The following is a 14,625-nucleotide window of genomic DNA, read 5'->3' as shown; positions in this document are numbered from 1 at the left end:
AAATGAGGCACCCAAATGATTGACTACTATGAAGTCATTTAAGTCATTAAAGTTCTAGAAGGATATTTAATGAGCTGAGAAGATGTCCATGATATCTTAAGTAGAAAGAAACAGGTCACGAAGGAGCATCTAGCCTAATTTAGAGGGATAACGCATGTTTATGTTTACACAAAGGAAGGGTTGGAGCGATGCATACTACAATGTCAAGATCATTATCTCTTTGTGTTCTTTTTATTTTCCAATTTTACAATGATTATGGATAACTTACATAATCAGGAAGAATCATTCTAACAAAATGGTTCTGTAAGGCCCTTTTCTTCTCCTTTGAACTTCATTTGAGTCATAAACTCCTTTGAGAATCTGATGAAAATCTTTGTGAATCTTCTCCCCAGAAGTACAAATACCCATTGTCAGATTTTACCAATAATTTCTGGGGATTCACCATCTAGGAGTTCATAGGTCCTAAATTAAGAATGTCCACCCACAGTGTGGGTGGCTTCCCCGCATGGATTTAATTATTCTTTGCAAATGCTCTAGTGGTGCCAGGGTCTCCTCAGGCACTCCAAGAGCAGGCTGGGCCTGCCCATCAGCCTCCATGGATCTATGAACACGAGTAGGTGCTCTGAAAGTACCCCAGGTTAGTCTCTCAGAACAACATCAACTGAGAGACGTGGGTGAAGATCACAATGTTCCAGAATTTCCAAAGCCAGGGTACTGAGAGTAAAGCATGCAGGTCACTCGTGTGGCTTCCTAATGAGCCTTAGCCACCCGATGCTTCCAGGGACCTGGAGAGTATGTACTCAGATTACTGTTATTTGGATGCAGCCAGCATGATCCTGAGACTTTGAAAATTAATAGCAGACAGTCATCATTAAGAAACCTGACTTAATAAAGATGATGAGAGTACAGAAAGTAATGATAGGACTGGAAACCCAGTCATCCAGTTATTGTCAGACCAGATTTCAGGGACATGGTGGTTAGAAGTGAGGAGGGACATCGAGTTCAAACTGCAGTCCCACTGAATCTAAGATGTTGACCTTGGAGGAAGGCCTCATATATAGACCTCATATATGGGCATGGGCTTGAGGATGCGGAAGGCTATTAAGGCCTCTTTGTGAAGACTTATATCTCTTGGTCATGAATTGAAAGTTTGCTGACCTTATGGCCAATGACAAGGCCACAAACGTTTTCCAGCCCGACAAGTGACAAGATCTGAGTTGACTTGGAGAAAAATAACTAGAGATGGGAGGTCAAAGGAGGAAGTAGGATGAAGAGATGTTTGAGGCGGAGAACACAGAGGATCTGGGAATAGGTGGGATCAGATGGAGAGGGGAGGAGGAGTCAGAGCCCTCAGGAAAGTCTCTGAAGTGGCTTACCAGAGACACTGGATGACTCCAACTACCGAGATCACAAATACCATACATGAGGCAGAGCTCAGTGGGAGGACTTAATGAGAAGCTGCAGACTTGTTAAGCTGGGGAACCTGCAGGCATACAAGTGGAAATGTCCAGCAGGCATTAGGAAATAGGGACCGGGAGCTACTAAGTAGCAAGATGACGTGGCTGCTAAAATGAACACCGTACTAGGCTGCATTTATAACTGCATAGTATCGAGGTAATCATAGACTGTTGGCCAGACAGGTCTTAGGTGGAGTGTACCTCCCTTGTGTCACCAGCAGTAAGGAGGAATGGGCATAATTTCAGATTGACATTAGTAACCCAGCTCAGAACAGGACCTGGGGTGGGGCAGGCGCGAGGGAGGAGACCAGGATGGTAGGAGAACTGAAAATCACATTATGTACACTAAAAAACTAGAAGTCATCATTTTCTAGAAAAGGAACTCTGGGTTCTTTTTCTGATTAATGTGTAACAGGGTATGAAAATGGCAGCTTCCACAAAGATACTAAGCAACAGTAAATGTGAACTTTCAGAGTGAGGTGTGAAATTGGCATATGTCACCACATACAGATTTACAAAAGCAATGGTCAGTGACTCTGGGGTTCAAGGATAGGAAAGGACCTAGAATGGGAAAGGGAAAATAGATGAAGAGATTTCGGGTGGATGGGAGTAGTAGTTACTGTGTCAGAGACACCACTCATTCCCTAAAAAATGAGAGGTTATATGGGGAAGAATGTATGTGCGGAGGTGATTCAACCCAAAGCCTAATGAGGGCTCCATCTGAGCCTGTCTCCTCACTACCCACCCCCCAAAACAGCCTGAGGAAAGGGCTTCCTTGCATAGTTTACTTTGTGGGATGGTCCCAAGGAACAGGAAAGAATAAAACAGGAAAGGAGGGAACACCAATTTGAGCTCATCATTATTATAGGTAACTAGGGCCTGATATCACTGGGGACATTCTGAGGAGCCACATAAAAGATGCCTCAGAATTGTCTGCCTGAGGGATGGAAGAAGACAGTATTTTTACATGGGCTCCAAGTCCAAATAGGACAAGGGTTACCCCCCAGGGTGTTTGCACATGTATCAGAATGCCACCGTGAGTTTCCCCAGCCCCCACCAAGCCACAAAGATGCCCAAGGCAGAGGGATGTGCTGCCTGCCTGGGGCCACAGGGACATGCCAGCTACATACCTGAAACAGCTAAAGCAGACTATGGACTACTCTCATCTGGGACTTCTAAAGGGCAAATGACAGCGGGCTCAGTACCATGGTGGCCAAGACAAGGAGCACTGCTGCATTGGATCAGCCTACCTATGTGCAGCCTTGAGAGAGGCCCCCAACAAAGAGAATCTTTGAAGAGCCCAGGAAAACTCCCAGGAGAGAGAATCAGCTTTAGACACCTGCCAGGCGCAGAAAGAGAACCAGGTCAAGAGAGACACCACTCCTCTCTCCACCCCATCCTCCACCGAGTAGCTAGAAGTGGGGGAGGGAAGGGGAGGTACAAGGTGGAGAAACAGACAGGAAGCCAGCCACACCTATTTACTGAGGGAGGATTCCAACTAGAAGCAGACCTGAGCAGGGGAGCAGAGAGGTTATGAAGATTATCTTGGACTGGATATTTTAATTTTGGAAGAAAGGCTGTATTTGTGACTTTGAAGGACTAGAAGGCTGGATATTACTAAGACAGAACTGAAAAGTCATAAGGCCCACTGTAGTATTTACTCGGTAATGGGATTTATTTATCCAATGTATTAGTCAGTGTTCTTCAGAACCAAGAGGATATGTATATAGAGAGAGAAATAGATAATTATAAGGAATTGCTCATGTGATTCTGGAGGTTGACAAGCCCCAAGACCTGCACTCAGCAAGCTGGAGACCCAAAGAGCTAATGGTACAGTTCCAGTCCAAGTGACAGCAGTCTGGAGACCCAGGAAGAATCAATATCCCAAGGCAGGAAAAAACGATGTCCCAGTTGAAAGGCAGCCGGATAGGAGGCACTCCCTCTTACTCAGGCTTTTTGTTCTACTCAGGCCTTCAACTGATTGGATGAGGCCCACTCACATTAGGGAAATCTGCTTTACTCAGTCTACTATTCAAGTATTAATCTCATTCAAAAACACTCTAATAAACACAACCAGAATAACGTTTGTCCAGATATCTGGGTTTTCATGGCCCAGTCAAGTTGATACACAAAGTAAACCATCACCTCCAGGTAAAGTCCACTGAATGGATTTTAAAGGAAACTTAATAAAAGTAATGTTTTCATTATATATAAGTCAAACACAGGCAACATTCCATTTACATTCTTAGAACTAGCTCAAGATCTCCTGTGGGACCTGCTGAGCCTGACTCTGACCCTTGGTTATCCTGTCCCCTTCTGCCTTCCTCCTGTGTCTTGACACATGGTTAGTAGGTTCCTGGCTCTCAGTTTTGGGTTCCATCCTCTGAACTTCAGGCAGCATCCCCATCCCCACCCCCAGCCCTGGAACAGCATCTTTATAATCATAACCCTGAAGAACTTCCTGTAAGACGTGGTCTCAGAATTATCCTGAAATGATTCTCCCCTGTTTGCTGAGAGATGCAACATTCTCTTTAGAAACAGCCTGGTGGTGACTTTAACACACAGGCAGTTGTCAGCCAGAGAGGTCCCCAAGCTGAATACTAATAGCTTGGTTTGGCCATGATAATCCACAGAACTATGTGTTTTTATTTTACTTTTTCCTGCGCAGTTTAGACCAAGGCTTCCTTTGTAGCCCTGTAGCTCTAGCACCTGCAAATCTTCTCCTGAGGGTACTTCAAGCCAGGATCTCTTGGGTTTCAACCATTCCAGGTTGGATGGAGAAAACAAATACATAGACACTTGGTCTCTGCCTTCAGGAGGAATAAACCCATAATCACTACGCTGTGTTCTGAGGCTGTTAATCAAGAGAGGAACAAACTGTGTGTGTATGTGTGCATGCATGTGCACACATTAGTGCATGCACTGTGAGTGAGGGAAGCAGTAGAGGAGAGGAGAAACAGCCCAGCAAGAACATGTTCTTAGAAGTCTAGCCTCAGCCTGATCCCATGTGCAGCTCTCTAGCATACATTATAACTCAGAGTGTGGTCTGCCCTGGGAAAGCTTTTATGCATCTAAATCAAACAGTCCTCAAAGATGCCTAACTTGGGGGACCTCCAGCCTGAGTGGCTCCCATCACCTAAGGGCCAGCAGGTGAAGGTTGCAGGTGTAGACCATTAACAGCAGCACCTGGAGCAATTAGGGAACTGGCCCAAGGAACCAGTTACAGAGATCTCAGAGAAACTGGGTAGAGCTCCCAAAGTGTCACAGCTTCCCAGTGGACAGTCTTGAGTTGGGTTTTCAAGAAGCAGATGGAATCTTTTGGGCAAAGAGGCTGGGGAAATTACATTCCAGGGCTAAGCAAAGGTTCAGAGGCGTGATGTGGCAGCCTGGGTAGAAGAGTACAAAGCTGGCAGAAAGGGCAACTGGACAAGTATGTGTGTGCAGAGGGAGAAAGGCAGGTTGTATGGGTCTTGAATGCTATGCTGAAGACGTAGAGTCCATTATGAGCAACAGAGGCAAACTAGAATGGACCAAAAGGAGGGTGCTTGGGATGGTGAGAGGCCTGGAAATGCATGCTGTCTCTGGACTCCATTGCCAAGTATTGGACTATGTGGTGGTAAGGCCACCCTGGGGATGAAGGGATTGTCTGGTACCTCCTGGAAACAGTGGCTCCTCTACAGCTGAGATCCAGGCTGATCCCCACTCTTTCTTGTGCCTCTTCTCAGCTTGCTTCTCCTCTCCCTACTTTATAGAGTTTCCTTTCCATAACCTCTCCTCTCTTTTCTTTCTCACCTTTACCAAGTGGCTACAAGTCGATCTACAATGGGCCTGCTGTCCTGGGATCCATGTAGTCTTTTCTTCCTTGGGGGTACCCTGGATTTAGTCCTATGTTAAATGTGGTGCAACAAAGGAGGAAACTATCCATATTTATGCACACATTTTAAAATGTTTAAACTTTTTATTATGAAAAATTTCAACACACACTGAAGTAGAGAAAACAGTACAATAAACCCCTTTGTGCTTATTACCCAGTTTTAAAATTTATCAATCTTATATCCTCTATACTTTTACCTGCTTCCCCACCCCAGAATGCTTTGAAGCAGGTCCCAGACATCATATTGTTTCATCTGTAGATTTTTCAATATGTAGCTCTCAGAGTTGAGGATTTTAATAAAAGAACATAACCACAATACCATTAACACTCCCTATAACAATAATTAGTTCATATCACCAACTATCTAGTCAGTGTTCACATTTCCCCAATTGTCTTATACAATTTTAATAGTTTGTTTGAATTGAGAAACAAATAAGTCCATACATTGCATTTGGCTGATATGTGTCTTAAGTCTATTAGCCTGCAGGTTTACCCTCCATCTCATTTTCTTTCTTGCAATCTATTGCCACTGTTGAAGAAACTCAGTAATTTGTCCATAAGAGTTTCCCATAGCCTGAATATTACTTAGTGCATCCTCATGGTGTGATTTGACATGTTCCTCTGTCTCCTGTATTCTCTGTAAATTGGTAGGTAGAGCTAGGCCAACATTGTCCAATAGAGTTTTCTGCAATGACAAAATGTTCTATATCTACACTGTCTAATATGGTAGCTACTAGTCACATGTGAATATTAAGCATTTGAGATGTGACCAGTGTGACTGAGAAAATTGATTTTGAATTTTATGTTATTTTAATTCATTTAAACATAAGTAGCCACATGTAGCTAGTGATTACTGTACTAGACAATACAGATCTGGAGGCTTGATCAGATTTGGTGTTTTTTTTTTTTTTTTCAAAACTACTTGGGGTGGTGGCATGTACTGTATTTAATCCAAATTATTTCTTCTTGTCTGCAACCAGTTTCCCCTAGTGGTATCTATGACTTTTATGCATTTCCCAACAGGCCACAGATGCTATAGGCCTGATCACTTCTGGGGAGCCCACCAGCACAATGGACACAATTACTTAGCCAGGACCCAGCTATGTAGCAATTTTTTCCTTCCTGTTTGTTTGTACTCCATCATGTTTCTCTCATAAAAAGTATAAAATTATGGACTTAGAATATTATTTCATTTTACAGGTGAAGAAAATGGAGCAGGGAGAGGAGCAGGCAGCTTCTCAAAACTGACTGAAGAGCCCCTCTTGAGAACCCCTTTGGAAGTATGTAGGAGGGAGGCAAAAAGTTATACAGCTAAATAATGGCAGAACAGACACGAAACTTAAGTCTGTCTCCTGATGCCCACATTAGTGTTCTTTCTTTTTTCTTTTATCAACATTAAATTCCATGATAGATTTTCTGATGTTGAACCAGCCTTCCATTCCTAAATAACTCTGCTTGGCCATAATGTTTTAGTGTCTTATACACTACTGGATTCAACTTGCTAATATTTTATTTAGGATTTAAGAATTTGTGTTCATAAGTGAGTTTAGTCAATTTTTTTCTTATTTTATTATAATACTTGTCTGGTTTGGATATCAAGATTCTAATAACCCCATAAAATGAGCTGGACAGCTTTCCTTATTTTCTATTTTAAGGTAGGATTTCTTATTTTTTGAAGATTGGGTAGAATACATCCATGAAAGTGTCTGAACCTGGTCTTCTCCCTCCCTCCGTCTCTCCTTCCTTTATTCCTTCCTCTCTTTCTTTCTTTCCTTCTTTCATGGAGGGCAGAGTGGAGGCATTGGGAGAAATTTTTTACTTTCTGTTTCTTTTTTTAAGAAGTTATTGGTCCATATTACCTAAAGCATTATACAGATTTAATGCAATCCTCATCAGATTCTCATTGGCATTTTTTAAAGAAATAGATAAAAAAAATCATCAGGTTTGTATGGAAGCAAAAAAGATCCTGAATTGCCAAAGCCATCTTGAGAAAAAAGAACAAGGCTGGAGGCATCACTCTGCCCAACTTCAAATTATAGTACACTAAGCAGGGTTGGGCCTGGTTAGTACTTGAATGAGAAACCACCTAGAAATACCAGGTGCTGTAAGTGTTAAAAAAAAAAATTATACTACAAAGCAAGAGTAATCAAAACAGCATGGTACTGGCAGAAAAACAGACACACAAACCAGTGGAACAGAATCGACAGTCCAGAAGTAAACCCATATTTATATGGGCAAATAATTTTCAACAACAGAAAAAGCCAAAAACATACAGTGGAGAAAGGAAAGCCTCTTCAATAAATGGTGCTGGGAAAATGGGAAAGCCAGCTGCAAAAGAATGAAACTAGACTGTTGTCTATCACCACACACCAAAATTAACTCAAAATGGATTAAGGACCTGAATATAAGACCTGAAACAATAAAATGCATAGAAGAAAACGTGGAAACTAAACTCAAGGACCTTGTACTTAAAGAAGATTTTATGAATTTGACCGCAAAGGCAAGGGAAGTAAAAGCTAAAATAAATGAATGGGACTACATCAAGCTAAAAAGCGTCTGCTCAGCAAAAGAAATTGTCAACAAGGCAAAGAGACAACTGTTCGAATGGGAAAATATATTTTCAAGCAACGCCTCTGGTAACGGCCTAATATCCAAAATATACAAAGAACTCATACGATTCAATAACAACAAAAAAACACAAACAATCCAATAAAAAAAATGGGCAGAGGACCTGAACAGACACATCTCCCTAGAGGTCATACAAATGGCCAAGAAATATATGAAAAATGCTCAACATTGCTAGCTATTAGGAAAATGCAAATCAAAATCACAATGAGATATCATATCACACCTGTTAGAATCGCTATAATCAACAGAACAAATAGTAACAAATGTTGGGGAGGATGCTGAGAAAAAGGAACCCTCATCCACTGCTGGTAGGACTGCAAATTGGTACAGCCACTATGAAAAACAGTATGGAGGTTCCTCAAAAAACTAAGAATTGATCTACCCTATGATCCAGCAATTCCTCTACTGGGTATTTACCCCAAAGACTTGAAAACTCATATCCGAAAAGATATTTGCACACTGATGTTCGTAGCAGCATTATTCACAGTGGCCAGGGCATGGAAGCAACCAAAGTGTCCTATGATAGATGATTGGCTAAAGAAGCTTTGGTACATATATACAGTGGAATATTACTCAGCCATAGGAAGAGATGAAATACTGCCATTTGCGAATACATGAATAGACCTCAAGATAATCATGCTAAGCGAAATGAGCCAGACAGAAAAAGTTGGAAATCACGTGATATCACTTACATGTGGGATATAAACCTAAAAGCAACAAATGAACAGGACAAACAGAGACTCATGGACATGGACTATAGACTAGTGGTTACCAGAGGGTAAGAGGTGGGGGGGAGGGGAGGTAGTTGGGGTAAAGGGGGTCAAATATATGGTGATAGAAAGAAATCTAACTATGGGAGGTGAACACACAGTGTAAATATATATATGCCATACTGTTAAAGTGTACAGTTGAAACTTATTGGATTTCGTTAACCAATGTCACCATAAAAATAAATAAATAATTTTTTTTACAAAGAGGCTATTGGTTGACTCTGATATTTCATTTCTTGTTGAATTGACTTTATTTTACATCAAGAAGATTGTCTTTCATCTCATTTTCCAAATTTTTGGCATAAAGTTGCTCACAGTGATCGTATCTGATTTTCAAGTCTCTTTTAGCACACTTTCCTCTCCACCCTGCTGACTCCTGTCCAGTCCTGTGCCACAAAGCCTTCATAATGACTTTGTAGTCATGATCTGAATGCCCACCCCAAATGTGCAATAAATGTATATTGTCCATATATCAATGAGATAGGGAGCATTAACCAGATGTGGAGAGAAAGCCAAAGTTCTTAGGGCTTGCAAAGGACATTTAGTTTAGTTTAGTTCCCCCCCACCCACCCACAGGAAATACAGATCTGCATAAAATACTGCTTGATTTTGTTACTGCCATGCTTAAGACTGCCCCTCACCCCCAGCACTGAGTCTAACTTGCTTAGACAAGTACTCAGGCTTTTATGAAATCAGCCCTCCATAAATCACTGCCCAGTATTGAACCTAGAGCCAGGGATCATAGAAGCAATAACCACATCTTCGAAGGGTGCCAATGGTTAGTTGAGAAGTCACAATAACACAAACAAGACATCAATTTCATGTTAATCTGTAAAGTGCTGCTGTGGATACAAACAGCAGAAGCCATTTGACAGGGGGAGAACTGGACTAGTGGGGGGAGGAGCAAAAAGGGATTAGCTAGACAGGGAGCACAGAGAGAGTTTTAGGCAATAGAAACTGCTGGAAGAAAAGCAAAATCAATGGGACAAAGGCACAGAGGCAAAAAGCACTACAGGATACAGAAAGTCAGAGGGCTTTGTCCTGAGGGCCATCTGATTATAGATTATGGACATGGAAGGAGAGAAGGCATGCCTTCTGATCTCTTCTGTGTAAAAACTAGATTGGGTGAGAGAGAATCAATAGGATTAACTGATATTCCTTCATATAAGACTATATTCTTACATATAAGAAAACATTCTTGTGGAAACAACCCAAATGTCCATCGACAGATGAATAAATAAACAAGATGCAGTATAGCCATAAAATGGAATATCATTTAGCCCCAAAAAGGAATGAAGTTTTGTGCTTTTGGAGTCAAGATAGTGGGGTAAGTAAATACTGTGTTTGCCTCCTCTCATGACCACATTAAAATTGCAGCTAAATTATGAAACAGTAATTCTGGAGAACAATCTGAAGACTAGCTGAACAAAACTCCTGTAACTGGAGATATAAACAGAGGATCACATTGAGACTGGTAGGAAGGGCAGAGACATGAAACAGTCTGGTCCCACACCCACATGTGATGGTTGAACATCAGGAGGGATATCTTGACTATGTAAACCCACCTCCCCTGCCCAGAGAGCAAGGGGCCCCAGCCCCACACTGGGGCTCCCTAGCCCAGGGTTCCAGCGCTGAGAAGAGGAGTCCCCACAAAATCTGGCTGTGAAAATCAATGGGGATTCCAGCCAACCCGGTGAAATGGAAAGCAGCTGGAAAACTGTGGCAGCCTGACCCTGACTAAGCATTTCCTGCTCGAACAACTTAGTTCCTGACTGCAACCCACCCCTCCCCACTAATCCCAGGACTCTCCAGCTGACGTGGCAGTCCAAAAACCCGCTTAAATGATTAAGCCAGTTTCCTTATAGTTTGGCAGCCAGTCAATGTTCTCCTTATGTTCTCCTTCCTTATATATAATATCTATAGCTATGTGGGAATGTGGAAGTACAAGATTGTATTAAACTGCCTGCCATGTTACAATCAGGTCTCAGCCTTTGGATAAGAATCTGCTAAGCCGGTGCCAGCATCAATAAAAGCCACTTCCTGCTTATAGCCTTGGTGTCCCCTCTCTCTGTTCAAGAATCCCGCAACAAAACCAGACATGCCCTTAAAGGGCCCGTGCACAGATTTGCTCTTTCATGGGCACTCGCCCTGGGCTCCAGCAGAGGGACAGCAGCTCAGGAAGTGCCAGAGACATATGGAGAAAAATTGAGATGTATGACTTCAGGGTGAGAGCTGGAGGGACAACCACCATTGTCCCTTTGTTAAGCCCTCCTCCAGTGTGGCCTGCAGGTGAGCACCATCTTGCCTGTGTTGAGCCCTTTACCCACACAGCCAAAACTGAATCTGCATTGGCCTAGTGAAATCTACTCGCTCCACCCCAGTAACTCCCTGAGACCCCACCCCACCCAACTCAGGAATTGTCTGATGGCAATTTTGGGTGGTTACTGGGCAACCAGCCCCACCCTGCACTCTCAGCAGGAGGTTCCTTCGGCAGTAATCTACAAGCATCTGCTCGTGCATCTCAAGAGACACTTTTGGTGGCAGGCAACCAGGCCTAGCCCTAGCTGCAGTATTTCTTGAACAAATCTTGGAGATCTGCAGGCCTGAGGTGGGCAGCAGCTGGCCTTAGTGTGAGCTGAGGCTTTTGTGAGCAGCCAAAGGCTCAGCACTGGCAACAAATCTGAATCTGCACCAACCTGAGAAACACCACTTGCCCCACCCTGATGACTCCCTGAGAACCCGCCCCCACCCCGCCTCATCCAAATCTGGTACCCTTGAGGTTCATTCAACTACTGAGTCTTACAAACAGCTGGCAGGCAGCCCCAGGCCTGAGGTTACCCCAGGCCTTTTGCTAAGCTGCCCCGAGCCTGATACTGAAAGCAGTTGGCTTCAGATCACCCCGTGACCTTTCCCACATACCTCTAACTCCTACTCAGGCAGTGACCAAACACGAATAGCTTTGTAGCTCCTACCAGGTAGCCCTCGGCCAGTCAGAGGCAGCAGCTAACCTTGGCCTGCACAGGAGCCCTTCCCAAGGGGCTCCAGAACCAACACACACAGAGGCTGGCATTAGACTTCAACAGAGCACTACCTGATTAGCCCCACAAGCAGCACACTAAAAGAGTGACCTCAACAAGCACACAAACCCACTGGGGCTGGCAAACCCCAGTCCATGGGGTCCGCCCCTACACAGCAGCAATTCATACTCTGTGGATGTGACCAGTCATCATAGCCACTCAGCCTAAAAGTTGATCACTATTACTGATGTACCAACAACAATCAAGACTAAACTACTAAAGGAGGGCACACACAACCACACAAGGGTCACTCCTGGAGCACCAGGCCAAGGTCATCAGGGACACTGCACCACTGGGCCACACAGGACACCTACTACATAAGGCCACCCAGCTAAGACTGGGAGATGTAGCAGATATACCCAATACATAGATATGAACACAGGCAGCCAAAATGAGAAAACAGACATGTCACAAATAAAAGGACAGTAGAAAACTCCAGAAAAAAAAACTAAACAAAATGGAGGTAAGCAACCTACCAGAGACAGTTCAAAACACTGATTATAAGGATGTTCAATGAACTTAGGGGGAGAATAGATGAGCTCAGTGAGGACTTCAACAGAGAGATAGTAAACATAAAAAAGGACGTAGAAACCATAAAAAAGAACCAGTCAGAAAAAAAAATAATTACTGAAATGAAGAATACACTAGAAAAAAAAATCAACAGTAGATTGGATGAAGCAGACGACTAAATCAACGATTTGGAAGACAAGGTAGCAGAAAACACCCAAACGTAACAGCAAAAAGAAAAAAGAATTTTAAGAAATGAGAATAGGAAAGGAGGGTTAAGATGGAGGGCTAGGTAAACATGAGTTTCGCCTCCTCCCATGACTGCATTAAAATTACAATCAAATTATAAAACAATCAACGCAGAAAATCACCTGAAGACTAGAGGAACATATCACATTCAACTGAAGATGTAAAGAAAAAGCCACATTGAAAACGGTAGGAAGGACGGAGAAGGGAAACGGGCCCTGCACCCATACGCGTCAGCTGAGTACCAGGAAGGATAGTGGTGGCTACAGAGGCCCCCCTAAAGGAGCAAAAGATCTTAACCTCATACAGGGGCTCCCCAGCCCAGGGTTCTCTTACCAGGAAGAAGAGTTCCCACAAAATCTGACAGTAAAGATCAGTGGGGATTCAGACCATCTGTGTGAGACAAAAGGAACCTGAAAACCTACACATCCTTCTTAAAGAGCCTGCACACGGACTCACTTGCTAACACCATGGACGCCGGTGGAGGGTCAGCAGCTCAGGAAGCACGAGAGATATATGGGGAAAGACTGAGTTGCGTAACATGGGGCGAAGGCTGGAGGGACAGCCGTCATTGTTCCCTTGTTAGGGTCCCCCTCTGGTGCAGTCTCAGACAGGCACCATCTTGCCTGTGTTGAAGCCTCTTCCCGACAGGGCCATTTCTGAAACTGCACTGGCGGGTGATACTGGCTTGCCCCAGCTCATTTCTCCCTGAGACCCCACCCTATCCAACCCACAATTTGCCCAGCAGCAAGCTTGTTGCCCAGCAACCAGCCCCATCCTGTGCTTTCTGCTTGGAGCATATTCATGGAGTAAATTCAGTGGTCGACAGTCCTTAGCTTGCGCAGCACATGCATTGGAAGAGACCTTCAGTGATGGGCAGCCAACAACAGCATGAGCTGCAATATCTCTTGAACAAATCTCGGGAGTTTGTGGACCCCAGATGGGCAGCAGTTGGCATTAGTGAGATGAGACTCTTGTGGGTGGCCATAGGCTCATCACTGGCACCAAAACTGAATCTGCATTGGCTAGGTCAAATCTACTCGCTGTCCCCCAGTGATTCCCAGAGTCCACACCTCAGCCAACCCAAATACCACCCAAAGGCTCTTTGAGCTGCAGAGCCTTATGAGTAGCCAGCAGGCAACTTCAGGACTTGGGGTGTCCTAGACCTTTTACTAAGCTTCCCCAGGCTTCGTACGGGGAGCAAACAACCACGATTCACAGCATAGTCTCTCCCACTTGCCACCAGATCCAGCACAGGCAGTGACCAACCACGGATCGCTTTGTAGCTCCTAACTAGGTTGCCCCAAACCCATCACAGGCAGCAGCTGACCTTGGCCTGCATGGAAGCCCCTGCAGAGGGGCCACAAAACCAACATACCTGGAGGCAGGCATCAGACCACAACAGAGCACCACCAAACTAGCCCCATTTTGTGTTCTCAACATGTATAAAAGCCTGCTAGGGCATATCCATTCTATGGAGTCAGTCCCCACAGAGCAGCTCATATCCTGTGGGCGTCGCCAATCCTCACAGCCGCTTAACTTGAGAGTCAATCCCATCCACTGATGTGCTAACAGCAATCAAAGCTTAGCTACAACAGGAGAATACACACAATACACAAAAGGAATACTCCTGGAGCTGCCAGCTCAGGTGACCAGGGAGACTGTGCCTTGTGCCAACAGGGCACCTACTACATCAGACCACCTGGCCAAGCCTGGTAGACGTAACAAATCTACCTAATACATTAAAACAATCAGAGAGAGGTAACTAAAATGAGAAAACAAAGGAACATGCCACAAATGAAACAATGGGAGAAAACTCCAGAAAAAAAAATAAACAAAATAGAGGCAAGCAACCTACCAGAAACAGAGTTCAAAACACTGGTTATAAGGATGTTCAATAAACTTAGGGGGAGAATAGATGAGCTCAGGGAGGATTTCAACAGAGAGATAGTAAGCATAAAAAAGGACATAGAAACCATAAAAAAGAACCAGTCAGAAATGAAGAATACAATAACTGCAATGAAGAATACACCTAAAGAAATCAACAGTAGATTGGATGAAGCTGA

Source organism: Pteropus vampyrus, unplaced genomic scaffold (assembly GCF_000151845.1).
Source record: "Pteropus vampyrus isolate Shadow unplaced genomic scaffold, Pvam_2.0 Scaffold404, whole genome shotgun sequence".
Taxonomy (NCBI): domain Eukaryota; kingdom Metazoa; phylum Chordata; class Mammalia; order Chiroptera; family Pteropodidae; genus Pteropus; species Pteropus vampyrus.
This window is presented reverse-complemented; position numbering follows the sequence as displayed.